We start from the raw sequence: 7,512 nt of genomic DNA, 5'->3' as shown, positions 1-7,512 counted from the left end.
CCAGTATGAAAACAGCCACTATAAACATTGTGGACAAATGTTTTCATTTCTTTTGGATAAATATCGAGGAGTAGATTTGCTGGTCGTGTGGTATGTGAGTGTTAACTTTATGAAAAATGGCCACACTGTTTGCCAAAGTAGTTGTACCATCTTACAGTCCCATAGGCAATGTATGTGAATCACCAGCATTTGATACTGGCAGTCTTTTAAATTTTAGCCAGTGTATTGGCTGTAGTGTAATTTCAATGTGGTTTAAATTTGCACTTACTTCAAGATGAATTTTGAGCATTTTTTTCATGTACATATTGACCATTTGTATATTTCCTTTGTGTGAACTATTTAAATCTTGTACCTATTTTTATTTGGCTGTCTTTTTACTATTGAATTGTAAGAGTCCTTTATGCATTCTGGATATAACTACTCCATCAGATATCTGTGTCAAGAATATTTTCTCCTATTCTGTGGTTGGTGTTTTCACTTCCTTAATGGTGTTATTAAAAAAAACATTCGTTTTTAATTTGGAGAAAGTCTTTTGTATCCATTTGCTCTTTTGTGATTAATACTTTTTATGTCCTGAGAATTATTTCCGTAACCCAAATATGCAAAGAGGTTTCCTATCTACTCTCCTTGAAATTATATAGTTTTAGCTTTCACATTTAGCTCTATGATCCAATTCAAGGTTTTTTGTGTGTCTGTGATGGGAGGTATGTGTTGAGGTTCTTTTGTTTTCATATGGATAACTACTTGTTCTAGTATTGTTTATTGAAAAGCTCTCCTTTCTTCCATATATTACCTTACCACCCTTGTTTTAAAAAAAATAACATATGGGAGTGCCTGGGTGGCTCAGTTGGTTAAGTGTCCGGCTTCAGCTCAGGTCATGATCTCGCAGTTCGTGAGTTCGAGCCCCATGCCGGGTTTTGGGTTGACAGCTCAGAGCCTGGAGCCTGCTTTGGATTCTGTGTCTCCCTCTCATCCTGCCCCTCCCCCACTCACACTCTGTGTCTCTCTTTCTCTCTCAAAAACAAACATTTAAAAAATTAAAAAAAAAAAAAAAGGTTAAAAAGAAAAAAAATAGCATATGTGTGGGTCTATTATTTTTGGAATCTGGAATCTCTATCATGTTCTATTGTTATTTGTGTATCCTATGCCAATACTGCACTATTTTAATTACTATAGCTTTACAATAATCCTTCAGTCGTCCAACTTAGTTCTTATTTTTGAAAACTCTTTTGGTGATTCTTCCTTTGAATTTTCATACTAGTTTTAGAATGAGCTTATCTATACAAACACACACACACACACACACACAAACAAACAACACCAACCTGTATTAAATCTATAAATCAATTTACAATTGATAACATATTTGTTATCAATAGCAGTCTTGTCTCATCTAACCCATAAACATGGTGTATCTGTTCACTTAGCATCATCTATAATACATGACAATAATGTTTAGATTTCAGTGTATGATTCTTATTCATGTTTTGTTTTACTTATTTATTTATAAAGTTTTATTGATTTAAGTAATCTCTACACTCTAGGTGGAGTTTGAACTCATGACCCTGAGGTCAAAAGTCGTGTGCTCTTCCGACTAAACCAGCCAGCCCCCGCTATTTTTGTTTATTTTATTCCATATTGTTTCATATGCTGAATGATACTATAAATGATTATGATTTTATTTTCTGATTTTTCATTGCTACTATATTAAAATATAATTGATTTTTGTCTATTGACCTAGTATTCACTAACTTTGCTAAATTCATTTCTAATCCTAGAAGCTTTTTGGTACATTTCTTAGGATGTTCTCTGTATATAGTCATGCAATTAGTTAATAAAGGCAGTTTAATACTTCTTCTTTGATATTTAGGCTTTTGTTTATTTTTCTGGCCTTAATCACTAGCTTTGATCTCCAGTACAATGTTGAATTGGTAAAGGCAGAATTTCTTGCCTTGGTCCCCAAAATAGGCATATAGTTTTAACAGTAAGTATGCTGCTAGCTTTAGGTTTTTCATAGTTTGCCAAAAGCTTTTTAATCATTCATGGATGTTGGATTTTGTCAAAGTTTTTCTTGCATCTATTGAGATAATCATACAACTTTTCTTTTTTATTCTGTTATGAGTTACACTTACTCTGTGGTGAATTACATTAATATTTGAATATTTGGATTCCTGAAATAAATCCCACTTGATCATAATTTATTATCATTTTTCTATATTGTTAAGTTTGATCTGCTAATATTTTGTTCAGATTTTTTGTGCCTACGTTCATGAAATCTGTAGCTTTCTTGTAAAATATTTGTCTGGCTTAGTTATGAAGGTAATACTAATGGTAAGATTAGTTGGGAAGTGTCCCTCTTTCTCTATTTTCTAAAGTTATTTGAGTAAAATTGTTACTTTTTTTCTCCTTAAGTGTTTTATTGAATTGACCAGTAGAGTCACCTAGAAATTGAGTTTACTTTGTGGGAATATTTTTAATTAAGACTCTAATTTCTAAAAATAGTCATAGGTCTCTTCAGATTTTCCATTTTTTCCTTGAATCAGTTGGTAACTTTTTTATCTGTGTCTGTCAAGGAATTTGTCCATTTCATGTAAGTTGTCAAATTTAGTGGAATAAAATTGTTTATACTATTCTCTTAACATTCTTTTAATGTCTGTAGTATATGTACTACTGTCTTCTGTTTTATTCCTAAATTTTATATTTGTGCCTTTTTAAAAATTGATCTAATTAGAGGTTTATCAATTATATTGTTCTTTTCCAACTAGCATTTGATTTCATTGACTTCTCTGCATTTTCTTTGTTATTTTACTGATCCTCAATTTTATCTATATATTTTTTCTACTTACTTTGGGTTTAATTTGATTTTCATTTTTTAGTTTCATAAGGATACCTGTATCAGCAATTTTAAGCCTTTATTATTTTCTATTATTATCATTTAAAGCTATAAAGTTTCCATCTAATTTCTGTTTTAGCTGCATCTCACAACTTTTGATATGCTGTGTTTTTATTACCGTTCAGTTCAAAATATCTTACTATTTCCCTTGTTTTTTTTTTTCTTGACTCATAGTGTTCCAATGTTTGGAAGTTTTACAGATATATTATTATTGGTTTCTAATTTAATTTCATGTAGTCAGAGAACATAGCCTGTATGATTTCAATCACTTCAAAGTTTTTGGGAAGTATTATTATATGGTCCAGGAGAAGGTTCATCTTGATGAGTACTCCAAGCCATTTGAAAAAAAAATGCGTACTATTTTATTGTTGAATGTCAACTAATGTCAATTAGCTCAAGTTGATCAGTAGTATTTGTTGGTCAGATACAATTTTCTTACTACTTTTTTCTATCAAGTATGTATATGAAAGTGCTGACTTCTTCAGCTTTAGCGATTAGATTTGCCTACTTCTTTTAGTTGTAGCAGTTATTGATTCATGTACTTTGAAGTGTGATTAAGTATATGCTTGTTTAGGATTGCTCAGAATTTTTGATGAATTACCTCCTTCATCTTTGTTCAACCTTCTTCATTATCACTTGTGATACTCTTTTTTTTAAAGTGCACTTTGTCTGAAATAAGTAGAGCTATCCCAACTTGGTTGGTTAATGTTTAGATGATGTTCTTTTCCCCCATCTTTCCATTTTCAACCTGTATATGTCTTTATGATGTAAGAGGGATTTGTGTGAAGAGCATATTGTGTGTTGCATTTAAATTTAATTTGACAATTTTCTCCTTTTAATTTGGGTATTTACATGATCTGAAAATAAATTATTATCAATTTTTCATTTTTATCAAACCTTCAAGGAAGGGATAATTAATTCCATGTTATTTAAGCTGCACCAACCATATCAGATCATAGAGAAGGAAAGATTCCAAATTATTCTATGAAGCCAGCACAATGCTAACAAAGAGCACCAAAAAAGAGAAAAAATTACTGGGGAAAAAATCTATTTTATGCATATTGGTGCAAAATTCATAAATTAATAACAAATAGAATCACCCAGTGTTATGTTAAAAATAACAAACAAAAATAACAAACACACAAGCAAGTGGGCTATTTTTAAAAAAGTAATAGGTGAAAAGAGGTGAAAAATCACATAAATAGCTCCATAAATGCTAAAAATCCCTTAAAGGCATTTGGTAAAATTCACCTTATGTCCCTAATTTTAACTATTAAAGTTTTTTTTATCATTTTATTTTATTTCATCATGATAAGTATACTCTTTTTAAAAACTTATTTATTTATTTATTTATTTATTTATTTATTTATTTAATGTTTTTATCTATTTTTGAGACAGGGAGAGACAGAGCATGAGCAGGGGAGGGGCAGAGAGAGACACACACAGAATCCGAAGCAGGCTCCAAGCTGTCGGCACAGAGCCCGACGTGGGGCTCGAACTCACGAACCGTGAGATCATGACCTGAGCTAAAGTCGGACACTCAACCGACTGAGCCACCCAGGGTCCCCAATAAGTATACTCTTTAATCCCCATCACCTATTGAACCCATCTCCCTCTCCCCTCCCAGTTTGTTCTCTATAGTTAAGAGTCTGTTTCTTGGTTTGTCGCTCTCTCTGTCTCTCTCTTTTTTTTCCTTTGCTCATTTATTTGTTTCTTAAATTTCATATATGAATGAGAGTGTATGGTATGTATGTTTCTCTGAATGACTTATTTCATTTAGCATTATACCCTCTAGATCCATCCATTTTGTTGCAAATGGCAAGATTTCATTGTTTTTTTTTTTTGTTTTTTTTTTATGTCTAAACAATAATCCGTTGTGTGTGTTGGGGGGTATAGATATCACTTCTTATTTATCAGTTTCTTTCATGATTATTGGTCTGTTGAGGCTGTCTAATTCCTCTGAGGTCCAACTGGTGATTTATATTTCCTCAAAAAACTACCAATTTCAGCTGGTTTTCAACTGAATTTACATGTAGTCAAGCACAATATCCTCCAAGAATTCTCTTTTCTCTGTGTTAGTGGTTATTTCCCTATTTTAATGTTCAACTTTATATATTTGGGTCATTCCTCCCCCAACCCCTATTAGATTACCTAGACCTAAAATAATCCATCAAATGACACATACTTTTCAAATAGTAGCCTACTTACTATATACACAGCCCAGAAATAGAGGAGCTGAAATCAGGGACAAGGATGAGGAAGGTAACAGGAGAGGGGTAGTTTGACAAACACAAGTCATTGAATAAACATTTAAAAAGCAGAGAGCCCGTGCACATATGACCTGGTCTTGAACACCCTGTATCTCCTTTTCCCAAGTCCTTCACACCCAGTAAAAACCTGCTACATCCCACCTTGCCTTCAACACCCAGGTGTCACCTCCTCTTGGAAACTTTCCTGGATTTCATGGGAAAAGTCAACGCCTTTCCTCTGATATTCAAGATTACTTTTTTTCTTTGAATTTTGAAAAATTTCAAATACAGAAAGTTAAAAGAATAAAACCAATGGGATTAATCAATGTTAACATTCGGTCAGTTTTACTTTAGATTTTTTTTTTTTAATTTTTTTTTCAACGTTTTTTATTTATTTTTGGGACAGAGAGAGACAGAGCATGAACGGGGGAGGGGCAGAGAGAGAGGGAGACACAGAATCGGAAACAGGCTCCAGGCTCCGAGCCATCAGCCCAGAGCCTGACGGGGGCCTCGAACTCACGGACTGAACTCACTGGCTGAAGTCGGATGCTTAACCGACTGCGCCACCCAGGCGCCCCTAGATCTTTTTTGTTAAAAGAAGCATTATGGACAAATTAAAAGTCCTTCCTTTTGAATGAAATCTTTCCATTTGCAATGACATGGATGGAGCTAGAGTGTATTATGCAAAGCAAAATAAGTCAAGCAGAGAAAGACAAATACTATATGATTTCACTCATGTATGGAATTTAAGAAACAAAACAGACAAGGGGCACCTGAGTGGCTCAGTCAGTTAAGCATCCGACTTCGGCTCAGGTCATGATCTCACGGATGGTGAGTTTGAGCCCTGCATGGGGCTCTGGGCTGACAGCTCAGAGGCTGGAGCCTGCTTCAGATTCTGTGTCTCCCTCTGTCTGCCCCTCCGGTGCTTGCACTCTGTCTCTCGCAGTGTGCCAAAAATAAATAAACATTTAAAAAAATTAAAAAAAAAAAGAAACAAAACAGACACACATATGGGAAGGGGAAAGAAAAGAGAGAGAGAGAAAGGGAAGCAAACCATGAGAGACTCCTTACCATAGAGAACAAACAGGATTGGTGGAGGGAGGTGGGTAGGGGATGGACTGCATGGGTAATGGGTATTAAAGAGGGTACTTGTCATGTTGAGCACTGGGTGTTATATGTAAGTGATGAATCACTAATTCTACTCCTGAAAACAATATTACACTATATGTTAGCTAACTTTGATTTAAATAAAAATTTGAAAGGAAAAATAAATAAATTAATAAAAGTCCTTCCTTTTACCAACCAAAGCAATTTCTTTCCTTCGCCAGAGACCACCACAAATGTGAATTTGGTACTTATTGTGACATATTTGTATCCATAAATTACAAATAGTATTATTTGTGATTTCCATTAAAATCAAATGTTCATGAAAGGAATAAGAAAATAAATTATTATCCACTTGGCAATTTTTTCAGGCTCATCCCTACTGGGATTAACACTGGGGAAAGAACCATAACCTCAGTGCTAAAGTAGTTGCCTAGGTTTTTGTATTTCTCTCTCTGGAGAACTTTACTGTTGAAGATGACAAATCATCTTAAGCATTTTATTATTTTTTTTCCTCTGTGTAATTTGATTCATTCATTCACTCATCCATGAATTTATTCAAGAAGCATTTGTAACAGGGTCACAAGATTTATGCATACTACATCTCAGGTATGTAGTCAGGATATGTTTTTAAAAATTATGTCTAAAACAACCCCAATCTATACTATAACCATCAGTCTATCAGGTAAAAGGCAAAAAAAGTAGCTTCTAGTCTTATTAAAACCTGGACCACTGTAATGATTGAAATAATCTTTTAAGGTTGTGCTCTTTATCACTTGGTAAAAAGAAATGCTCAGTTTCCTAGAATCTTCCTGTCTTCCTGATTCTCTCCCAGGGCATCTTAGGGAAGGAGAACTTCATGACTTCCTGGCTGGGGGAAGATAGGCTCCCCAGAACTTGCAATGGTTTTATTCCATTCCTCCAATCTTCATGAGGGTGCCCTGTTTGCTTGGTTGTTGCCTGCCTACTGCATTTGTAGCTGAGGTCTTTACCTTGTGGAATAGTCTTGTTTATCTTGTTTGGTTAGTTTTGCAGTTGACCTTAGGTTACACTGGTACAAAAAAACCTTTGTCCTCCATGTGGCCTCCTACTGTGATGGTCCACCCGAAACCAAGGCCAGGGATCCCTTTACATCTCACCAATCCAGACCCTAAAAGGCAATCTGTCACCTGCTTCTCAAATTACCTGATGGTTCAATCCTTCCTCCCCAGGCTTGCTCTACTCTACACAAGGAATAAAGGAAGATTTTGTTATTGCAATGCAGAA

Source organism: Puma concolor, chromosome B1, assembly GCF_028749965.1.
Source record: "Puma concolor isolate L17-30 chromosome B1, mPumCon1.1.hap2, whole genome shotgun sequence".
In the NCBI taxonomy this organism is placed as follows: domain Eukaryota; kingdom Metazoa; phylum Chordata; class Mammalia; order Carnivora; family Felidae; genus Puma; species Puma concolor.
This window is presented reverse-complemented; position numbering follows the sequence as displayed.